Raw genomic sequence first — 12,513 nt, forward strand, 5'->3', positions numbered from 1 at the left:
TACACTTCAAAACAAAGGCTATAACAAGACACACAGAAGGACCCAGCAATTCCACTTTTGGATGCTTATCTGAAGAAAATGAAACACTAACTCAAAAGGATATGTGCACCCTTGTGTTCACTGCAGTGTTATTTACAATAGCCAAGATATGGAAGCAAACTAGGTGTTCATCAATAGATGAATGGATAAAAAAGAAGTGAAGATATGAAAAAGAATAAAATCATGCCATTTGTGACAACATGAATAGACCTAGAGGGTATTATGCTAAGTGAAATAAGTCAGAGAAAGATAAATACTTTATCATTTCACTTGTGTGTGGAATCTAAAAAACTGAACAAATCAAAAAACAAAAACAGAGTCATAGATACAGAAAAACTGATAGTTGCCAGAGGGTTGGGTGGTGAGGATGTGAGCAAAAAGATGAAGGGGATTAAGAGCTATAAACTTATAACATAAATAATTCATGGAGATGTAAAGTACAGCCTATGGAATACAGTCAATATCACAATAACTTTGTACAGTGACAGATGGATAGAGGACTTTTTGTGGTGATCAGTTTGTAAGGTGTATAAATGTGAAATCTCACTATGTTATACACCTGAAACTAATAATATTTTATGTCAACTATACTTTAATTAAAAAGAGCTTTACATTCCAGGATAAAATTAGACATGAAAAGAAGATATTCTCTGAGACACATTGTAATGACACTGTTTAAAAGTAAATACAAATATATATTTAAAAATCTCACATACAAGAGAACCCCCATAAAGCTATGAGTGGAATTCTCAGCAAAAACTTATAGCCCAAGAAAGAGTAGAACAATATATTCAAAGGCCTGAAAACAAACAAAAAACAAAAGTGCCAATCAAGAATATTCTGCACACCAAAGTTGCCCATCAGAAATGAAGGAAAAGTGCAGGTAGGCATGGTGGCCTCCATTGCAGAGGGCTGTGCAGCAATGGGCCTGACACCGAGCTTGCAGCAGCGAGAATACTTCTCTCTGCACTGGCCTCTGTCACCTGATAGCCTGTAAGTGGCAAGGGCGATAGCAGAGCACTGGACCTTCCCAGCCCAGAACATTCCAGCTGCTTCCAAAACCAGCCATTATGGATAAGTGCCACCTCATGCACCAAGAAACCTAGTTCTTGAGTCCTGAATTTATTCCCACAAGAGGAAGAACAAATCCTCTGATAGTTTAAACAGGAAAAAAAGTATGTTAGAAATGAAAAAAGCATTCCAAGCTCCAGAGTTCTATGTTGGAAGCACTCTTCATGTTACTACAGCCAACCCATATGCCAATGAAAAAACAAGGCAGTTTCTGTGGATTGGCATCCAAAGATCAAGAACAGTACTTGGGGCTACTTTTATTCTTAGGAATACTATCAAAGGACAATGTGTTGAGATTTGTTTTGAACTCTATAATTCCAAAATCCAGGAGATTCAAGTGGTCAAATTTTAGAAATGGTTAGATGACAACTAGCTATACTTAGGTGCTATTATTGAATACAGGACTTTTGATGTTAATATGAACCCAATAGTACAAAAACATAGCAAATAAATTCTTGTTAATCAGCTGAAAGTAAAAATGAAGTCTAAGCTAAGCCTTGGTCCAAACTCTGAGAGTGTCCAAAATTTAATATAATAGTAATGAAACCAGATTTTATCTTTATTTAACTAAAGAGCAAATGAAAGAAGTTCAGAAGTGAGGTCAGTTGTGGCTTGAGTTTGATATGATGATGGAATATGATACTTTAAAAATTGAAGCTGCAATATGGGATGAAATTGAAGCATCAAAAAAGTTGTGATCTGAAAATATATTTAGCTACTTAAAGAGGATATATTGATTCTCAGATTATTTTTTAAAGACCAAATAATTTCATATATAAGGACATAGTCATTAAATCAACTAAGCATTCATTATTTTATGAGTACTGTTTAAAAAAAAATAAAAGTAGCTTAGTTCATTTCTTTAAAAAGAGAAAAAAGAGAAATGAAGGAGAGAGAAAGACTTTCCTAGACCCCCCTCCCCCCAAAAGATATTGAGGGAGTTCATCACCAATAAACATAACTTGCAAGAAATATTTAAAGAAGCTCTTTAGGCTTAAATTAAAGGATGCTTTTTAGAAACATGAAAATATAAAACACATTGGTGATTGTAAGTATATGATAAAATTGAGGACAGACAAATATAAGATGGTGTGTAAATTATTTAACTTTAGTATAAAAGTTAAAGGACAAAAGCATTAAAAAAATGGTTAAAATAATTTGTTAATAGATACTCAATGTGGATGGAGGTGGATAAATTGAGCAGTGATAAGTGATATCCTTTCCATTTATCAATGAAGAGAAACAATAAAAAAATAAATAACAATCTAAAATATGTAAATTATATAAAAAAACAGAAAAATATGGGTCACAAAAATAGGGTATGCTTTTTCTATGTGATTAAAGTTCAGTTGTTATCAGTTATGATGTTTTATGTAAACTTCATGATGACCACAACAAAGTAAATACGTACAGTAGATTTATGAAAAAATAAAGAGAGCAGAATCAAAGCATACTACTATGGAAAATCATCAATTTATAAAGGAAGACAGCAAAAGAAAAAAGAAAGAACAAAGGAATTGTAAAACAGCCAGAAAACTATTAATAAGATAACATTTGTAAGTTAATACCTATCAATAATTACTTTAAAAATAAATGGATTAGCTTGGATGGTGTGGCTCAGTAATTGAACATTGACCAATGAACCAAGAGGTCATCTGTTGTATTCCTGGTCAGAGCACATGCCCAGGGTTTCAGGCTCAATCCTCAGTAGGAAGAACGTCGGGGGGGGGCAGCCAATCAATGTGATGTTTCTCTTTCATTGATGTTTCTATCTCTCTATTCCCCTTCCTTTCTCTCTCTCTAAATAAATCAATAAAAACATATTATAAAAAATTAAAGAAATGGATTAAATTTTCCAATCAAAAGTCATAGAACAACTGAATGGAGAAAAAAAGAGCCAGACCCAATTATATGGTGACTGCAAAAAGCTCACTTTAGCTGCAAGGACATGAGTGAAGGGATAAAGATATTCCATGAAAGTGGAAAGCAAAAGAGAGCAGAGGTAGGTATACTTATATCAGACCAAATATACTTGAAGTAAAAAACTGTTACAAAAGATGAAGGTCATTATACAATGATAAAGTATTCATATCAAAATTATAAATGTAAATGTATCCAAAATTTATGTACTTAAATATATAAAGCAAATACTAACAGAACTGAAGAGAGGAAAACACAGTAAAATAATAGTAGGGGACTTTATACACTATTTTCAACTGCAGAAGACATCTTTCTCAAGCAACATTTTACCATCCTGGCAGCACCTGCCACGGGGAGAATCAGTTGCACCACCTATTGGAAAACCTCTCTCCCCACCATGTGGAGTTTACCCCTTTCTGTGTTCTACAGCCTGAGGCTCAATAACAGACTCAGATTAACAACCTGCAGACAAAGATTACTGGGTGCTTTGAGATTTTGTCTGATCTGCTTCTAGATCCAGGGCTTGGAAACGCAGACCTTGGTGTGCATCCTGATCCATTCCAAACACACACAGCCACAGCAGAAAAAGTTATAACCTGTGAGTTGTTGATAGCTATGAATAGGGTACCCAAAGCCAGTCACAAACAGTATCTGACATTGACCTGCACCATAGACTCTCCAAAAATACTGGGAATCCTAGCAGATCTACCTAATACATAGAAACAAACACAAACAGACAAAATGAGGAACAAGAAACACAAACCCCAAATGAAAGAACAAGAGAATTCTCCAAAAGAAGAGCTAAATGAAATGGAGATAAGCAATCTATCAGATATAGAGTGGAGAATATTGATTGTAAGGATACTCAACAGCATGAGGAAGGATGTGGAAACTATGAAGGAAAATAAGAATGAAATTAAAAAATAAATAATATATTTTAAGGAACAAACAGCAGATTAGGGTAAACTGAGGATTGGCTAAAAGAATTAGAAGATAATGTAGAAAAAAAATCATTCAATCAGAAAACCAAAAAGAAAAAAATAATTAAAAAACAGGAAGACATTTTAAGTGAACTGTGGGATAGCAGGAAATGTGACAATATTTGCATCATAGGAATACCAGAAGAAGTAGAATGTAAGCAAGGGTTAGAGAACCTGTTTGAAGAAATAATGGCAGAAAAGTTCCTTAACCTGGTAAATGCAAAAGTCACACATGGTCAGGAGGCACAGAGAGTCCCAAGTAAGAAGAACCATAAGAGGCCCAAGCCCAGACATCATCATTAAAAGGCCAAAAATTCAAGACAAAGAGAGAATCTTAAAGGCTGCAAGAGAACAGAAATCTGTTACCTACAAAGGAGCTCCCATAAGGCTGTCAGCTGACTTCTCATCAGAAACTCTACAGGACAATAGGAAAATGCATGAAATATTCAAAGCAATGAAAAGCAAGGACCTGAAACCAAGAATACTCCATCCAGCAAGGCTATCATTCAAAATAGATGGTGAACTAAAGAGCTTCTGAGACAAAACAAAAACAACAACAAAAAGGCTAAAGGAGTTATCACCAACAAATCAGTATTACAAAAAGTTTTAAAGGGGCTGCTATAATAAGAAGTAGAAATAGAGAAAGAGAGAAACATAGGCATAAAGAATTAAAATGACAATAAATAAGTAGCTATCAATAAAAATCTTAAATGTAAATGGATTAAATCCTCCAATCAGAAGACATAAGGTAGCTGAATGGATAAGAAAATATGACACAACTATATGCTGTTTAAAAGAGATCCACCTCAGAAGAAAAGACTCACACAGTATGAGAGTGAAAGGATGGAAAAAAATATTCCATACAAAGGTAAATGGAAAAAAAAAGGTGGGGTAGCAGTACTCATATCTGACAAAATAATCTTCAAATTGAAGGTGATAACAAGAGACAATATAGGTAACTACATATTACTAAAGTGCTTGATCCAACAAGAGGATATAACCCTGATAAATATATAGGCACCCAATATAGGAAGACCTAAATTTATTTTAAAAATTCTGGAGGCCTTATTGGGGAGATTGACAGCAATACAGTGATAGTAGGGGACTCTAACACCCCACTGACTTCACTGGATAGATCATCCAGACAAAAAAATATCAACAAGGAAATCATCACCATAAATGACACACTAGATCAGATGGATTTAATTGATATTTATAAAACATTTCACCCCATAGCTGCAGAATATACATTCTTCTCAAGTGTACATGGGACATTCGCAAAGATAGACCACATGTTAGGACACAAAACAAGTCTCTACAAGTTCAAGAAGTTTGAAATCATATCAGGCATCTTCTCTGATCACAATGGCATAAAATTAGAAATCAACAATAATAAAAAACCTCAAAAACATTCAAACACAAGGCTAAATAGTATGTTATTAAACAATGAATGGGTTACGAATGTACTCAAGGAAGAAATTAAAAACTTACTGGAAATAAACAAAAATGAACAGACAACAACCCAAAATCTATGGGACACAGAGAAAGCAGTCCTGAGAGGAAAGTACATACTAATACAGGCCTACCTCAAAAACAAGAAAAACTTTTAATAAACTATCTAACTCTAAAATTTAAAGACTTAGAAAAAGAACAATAAGGAAAGGCTGGAAGAAGTAGAAGGAAGGAAATACTTAAGATCAGAGAAGAAATAAATGACGTAGAGACTAAAAAAACATTACAAAAGGTCAATGAAACCAAGAGTTGGTTATATGAAAATACAAACAAGATGGATGAAACTTTAACCAGACTCATCAAGAAACAGAGAAAGGACCCAAATAAATAAAATCATAAACAAAAGAGATGAAGTAACAACTGACACCACAAAAATACAAGGGATTGTAAGAAAACACTATGAACAACTCTATACCAACAAGCTGGAGAATGTGGTCGAAATGGACAAAGTCCTAGAAAAATATAATCTTCCAAAGCTGAGTCAGGAAGAATCAGAGAACCGGAATGGGCCACTAACAGCTGGTTAAATTGAAGCAGTAATAGAAAAACTTCCCCCCCCAAAAAAAAAACCTAACCTCGATGGCTTCACATGGAAGTTTTACTAAACATTCAAAGAACTAACACCTATCCTCCTCAAACTCTTCCAAAAAATCCAAGAGGAAGGAACACTACCAAGCTGTTTCTATGAAGCCAGCATTATCCTAATTCCAAAGGCAAATAAAGACACTACAAAGAAAGAGAATTACAGGCCAAAATCTGTGATGAACATAGGTGTTAATATCCTCAACATAATATCAGCAAACCAGATCCAGCAATATATTGAAAATATCACACATCATGACAAAGGGGGATTTATTTCAGGGATGCAAGGCTGGTACAATATTAGCAAATCAATAAATGTGATACATCACATAAACAAATTGAAAGGAAAAAGTCACATGATCATATCAATAAACGCAGAAAAAGCATTTGACAAAATCCAAAACCCATTTTTGATAAAAACTCTGCATAGTGGGAGTTAAAAGATTATCCATCGATATAATAAATGCCATATATGACAACCCAACAGACAACAGCATACTCAGTGGGCAAAAACTAAAACATTACCTCTAAAAACAGGCACAAGACAGGATATTTAATTTTACTTCTCTTATTCAGCATAGTATTGAAAGTCCTAGCCACAGTGATCAGACAATAAAAAACATAAAAAGCATCCAAATTTGGAAGGAGGAATTAAATCTGTCATTTACAGATGATGTGACATTGTACAGAGAAAATCCTAAGGACTCCACTAAATATCCTAAAAAAACCTACTAGATTTAATAAATGAATTCATTAAAAACTACTAGATTTAATAAGTGAATTTGGCAATGTAACAGGATATAAATTTAATAGCCAGATATCGATGGCATTTTTATACACCAGTAACGAACTCTCAGAAAGAGGAACTAAAATAATAATCCCAGTTACCACTGCAACAAAAAAATTAAGATGCTTAGGAATAAACTTAACCAAGGAGGTAAAAGACCTGTACTGTGACAAATACAGGTTGTTGCAAAAAGAGATATAGGAAGATATAAACAACTAGAAGAATATACTGTGTTCATGAACTGGGGTTTTTAACATCATTACAATGTCCATACTACCAAAAGCAATCTATAGATTCAGTGCAATCCCTGTTAAAATACCAAGGGCATATTTTGCAGGTCTAGAACAAATATTCTAAAAATCTTCATGGACCCGCAAAAGACTCCGAATAGCCACAGCAATCTTCAGAAAGAACAAAGTTGGAGGCAACACAATACCAGATATCAAGTTATACTACAAAGCCACTGTGATCAAAACAGCTTGGTACTGGCGCAAGAATAGTCATATACATCAGTGGAACAGAACAGAGAACCCAGCAATTGAACCAAGCCATTAGGCTCAATTAATATTTGACAAAGGAGGCAAGAACATACAATGGAGTAAAGACAATCTCTTCAATAAATGGTATTGGAAAATTTGGGCAGGTACATGACCAAAAAAAAAAAAAAAATGAAACTAGACCACCAACTTACACCATACACAAGAATAAACTCAAAATGGATAAAAAAGTTAAATATAAGTCATGAAACCACAAAAATCCTAGAAGAAACCATGGTCTGCAAAATCTCAGACATCTCTGGTAGCAATATCTTTGCAGATACATCTCTTAGGGTAAGGGAAACAAAGGAGAAAATGAACAAATGGGATTCCGTCAAAATAAAATGCTTTTGCACAGCAAAAGTAACCATCAACAAAATGAAAGGGAAGATATTTGCCAATGATACATCTGAAAAGGGGTTAATTTCCAAAATATATATTTAACCCATACAACTTAACAAAAGGAAGACAAACAATCCAATTGAAAATGGGCAAAAGACCTAAAGAGACACTTCTTCAAAGTGGACATACAGATAGCCAAGAGACATATGAAAAAATGCTTAAAGTCACTAATCATCAAAGAAATGCAAATTAAAACAACAAAGAGATATCCTTTCACTCCTGTCAGAAGAGATATCTCCTCACACCTGTCAGAAGAAATATCTCCTGACACCTGTCAGAATGGCTACTATCAACAAATCAACAGACAACAAGTGTTGGCAGAGATGTGGAGAAAAGGGACCCCTAGTACTCTGTTGGTGGGAATGCAGACTGGTGCAGCCACTATGGAAAACAGTATGGAGTTTCCTCAAAAAATTGAAAATGGAACTGCCATTTGACCCAGTGATTCCACTTCTAGAAATATATCCTAAGAAACCTGAAACACCAATCAGAACAAATTTATGCACTCCTATGTTCATAGCAGCACAATTTACAATAGCTAATATCTGGAAAGAGCCCAAGTGCCCATCCATAGATGAGTGGGTAAAAAAGCTTTGGTAAGTTTTCACCATGGAATACTATGCAACTGTAAAAAAGAAGGACCTCTTACCCTTTGGGACAGCATGGGTGGACCTGGAGAGTATTATGTTAAGTGAAATAAGCCAGTGAGAGAAAGACAAGTATCACATGATCTCACTCATATGTGGAATATAATGAACAACATGAACTGATGAACATAATAGATCTAGAGACATAGAAGCATGGAACAGACTGACGAATCTCAGAAGGAAGGTGGTGTGGGGGGAGAGGGTGGGGAGAGATTAATCAAAGAATTTATATGCATATATGCACAATCCAAGGACACAGACAATAATGTGTAGAAGGCCCCAAGGAGGGGATGGATGCAAGGTGGAAGGGATCAATGGGGGAGGAAAGGTAGGGCCCTCTGTAATACTTTGAACAATAGAAATAATTAAAAAGAAATAAAAAGACTTAGATATAGGACACTGTAGTCAAAAGCAGCAGAATACATATTCTTACAAGAGTAAATAAAATATTTTTTAGAATAAATTATATGTTCAATCACAAAAGAAGTCTTAGCAATTTAAAAGTGAAATCACACCAAGTATGATTTCTGATTACAACTGTATGGAACTAGAAATCATTAAAAGTAAGAAAACTGAAAAATAAACAAATATTTGGAAATTACACACAACTAAACATGGAAAAAATTAAAAGGAATATTAAAAAATACCTTGAAACAAAATAATTGAAACATGCAAATCTTGTTGCATACAGCAAAAGCACTTCTAAAAGGGACATTTATAATGATAAACAACTACATTAAGAAAAAAGAAAAATCTCAAATAAAACTACCTAATTTTACATCTCACAGAACTAGAAAAATAGCAAACTAAGCTGAAAGGTAGCAGAAGGAAGAAGATAACAATGCTTACAGTAAAATAAATTATATAGCAACCAGAAAAATAATTGAGAAAATCAACAAAAATAAGAGCTCACTTTTTGAAAAGATAAACAAAATTAACAAATCTTTAGCTATACTGCCTAAAAATAGAGAGAAAATGTAAATAAAATCAGAAATGAAAGGGAAGACATTGCACGTGATACCACAGGAATAAAAGGATCAAAGCAGAATACTATGAACAATTATCTTTAACAAATTGGATAACCCAAAATAAATGGGTAAATTTCTAGAAACATACAAATTCCCACTACTGAATTAAGAAGACTGAAAATCTAAAAGTAGCAACAACTAAGAATTTTGAAGGACTAATCAACAATCTTTCAACAAAGAACATTTCAGGAACAGCTGACATCTCTGGTGAACACTACCAAACATTTAGAGATTAATTGAGGCCAATTTTCTCAACTACAACCAAAAAACTGAAGAGGAGGGAACACTCCCCAAATCATTTTGAGTTCAGCTCTACCTTAATAATATAGATGCAAAATTTTAAACAAAATATTATCAAACCGGTTTCAACTTCACATTGAAAGCATTGTACACAATTATCAAGTGGGATTTATCTCTGGCTCCAAGGATGGTTCACATGCACAAGTAAATAATATGATTCACTATATTAATAGAATAAAGATAAACTTTTTATGATCATCTTAGTAGATGTAGATAAAGCATTTCATAAAATTCAATGTCCTTTTATGATAAAATACTTTCAACAAATTTGGTTGAAAAAAGAAACATGAAGAGCATATATGACAAGCCCACAGCTAGCGTACTCAATGATGAAATTTTAAAGCCTCTTTCTCTAATATCAAAAACAAGACAAGGAGCTCTACTCTCACTACTCATATTTAACATAATACTAGAATTTCTAGCCAAAGCCAGTAGACAAGAATAATAAATAAAATATCTAAATCAGATAAGGGGAATTAAAATTCTCTTTACTGGCAGATTATATGATCTTATATAGAGAAAATGCTGAAGACTCTACCAGAAAATGTTAAAACTTACAAACAAATTCAGTATGTTCGTAAGATAAAAATCATTATACAAAAATAAGTTTCATTTCTATACACTAAAAATGAGCTATCTGGAAAATAAAGAAAACAATTCCATGTACAATAGCATCAAAAATTTTAGCATACTTAGAAATAAATTAAATCAAGGAAGTAAAAGACCTATATAATGAAAATTATAAAACATTGATGGAAGAGTTTAAAGATACAAATGAATGTAAAATATTTCATGTTCACATTTATGAGTGTTCACTTTTATGGATTCAATGCACTCCCTATCAAAATCCCAATGGCTTTTTTACAGAAATAGAAAAATCAATTCCAAAATGTATATGAAAACAAAACACCATACTCTAAACTATGAAAGTAATTCTGAGAAAGACATACAGGGCTAGAGGGATCACAATTCTTGATTTCAAACATATTACAAAGCTACTGTAACCACCCAGTTTGGTGCTGACATAAAACCAAACATCAAATCAATGAAACACAATTGAGATCTCAGAAATAAACCCATGTATTTATGGTCAACTTATATTTCACAAGGGAACCAAGAATACTCAATGGAGAAAGGATAATCACTATGATAAATGATGCAAGAAAATGGAATATTCACATACAATAATATAAAATAAAATTGGTCCTGTATCTCCGTTATTCAATAATTCACAAAAATTAACTCACAATGGAGTAAAGATTTAAATGTGAGACCTGAAACTGTAAAACACCTAGAAGAAAACATAGGGGAGAAAGCTCTTTGACATTGGTCTTGGAAATGATATGGATATGAGACCAAAAGCACATGCAACAAAAGTACAAATAAACAAGTTGGACTACATCAAATTAAACAGCTTCTGCACAGAAAAAAAACAACTTACAGAATGGGAGAAAATAGTTGCAAACCATAGATCCAAAAAGGAATTAATATCTAAAGTATATAAAGAACTCATAAAACTCAATAGGAAAAAAACACACAAAATAATCTGACTTGATATGGGAAAGACGTTTTTCCAAAGACAAGCAAATAGCCAACAGTTATATGAAAAGATGCTCATATCACTAATCATCAGGGAAATGCAAATCAAAATCCAATGAGATGTTACTTCACACCTTTTAGTATGGCTATTAACAACAAGAAAAGAGATTCCAAATACTGGTGAGGGTATTGATAAAAGGAAACCCCTGAGCACTGCTAGTGGAAATATAAATTGGTACAACTGTGGAAAACAGTATAGAGGTTCCTCAAAAATTAAAAATAGAACTACCATATAATTCAGTAATCCAATTTTTGAATATATTTCTGATGGAATGGAAATCATTACCTCTGAGAGATATCTGCATCCCCATATTTTATTCACAATGGATGGGATATTGAAACAACCTAGTGTGTCCATCAGCAGATAAATGGAGAATAAAATGTGAATATATATATATATATAGACATTAAAAATGAAGGAAATTGTTCCATTTGAAACAGCATGGATAAACCTTGAGAGAATTATGTTTAATGAAATTATTTAGACATAAAAAGACAAATACTGCATGATTTCACTTATAACTGGAATATTTTTAAAAAGCTGAATTCATATAAACAAGGACTAGAGTGGTGGTTATCAGGGGCTAGAGGGTGGTAGAAATGGAGAAAAGTTAGTAAAAGGGATAAAACTTTCAACTAAGTGATGTACCAGTCCTGGGAATCTAACATACAGCATGTGATTATAAATAACAAAACTGTATTATATACTTAAAAGTCACTAAAAGTAGATCTTAAATGTTCTCACCACACACAAAAAATGGTAATTAAGTAAGATGATGGATGTGTTAACTATCTTTGTTGTGGCAGTCATTTTACAATAAATATGTGTATCAAAATGATCATGTTGTACACCTTAAATTTACACAATATTTTATGTCAATTATATCTCAATAAAGTTAGAGAATGAAAACACTATTGTGTGGCCCTGGTATGAAGACAGGCATACAGAACAACAGAAAAAATTGATACAGGAAATAAACCTTCACATATATAGTCAAATAATTTTTTATGAGATGTTAAGACCATACAATGGGAAACAGGGACTTTCAAAAATTGGTGTTGAGAAAACCATATATCCACCTGAAAATGAATAAAGTGGGACTCTGATAC

General features: G+C 33.2%; 1 pseudogene across 1 annotated transcript; it reads left to right on the forward strand.

Moving 5' to 3' along the window:
* The first annotated feature begins 928 nt into the window (after positions 1 to 928).
* Positions 929 to 1,808, forward strand: LOC308550951 (large ribosomal subunit protein bL19m pseudogene; annotated as a pseudogene). Its single transcript has one exon. The product of its transcript is annotated as a large ribosomal subunit protein bL19m pseudogene (transcript).
* The last annotated feature ends 10,705 nt before the right edge of the window (positions 1,809 to 12,513 follow it).

Source organism: Miniopterus schreibersii, assembly GCF_964146895.1.
Source record: "Miniopterus schreibersii genome assembly, chromosome: X".
In the NCBI taxonomy this organism is placed as follows: Eukaryota; Metazoa; Chordata; class Mammalia; order Chiroptera; family Miniopteridae; genus Miniopterus; species Miniopterus schreibersii.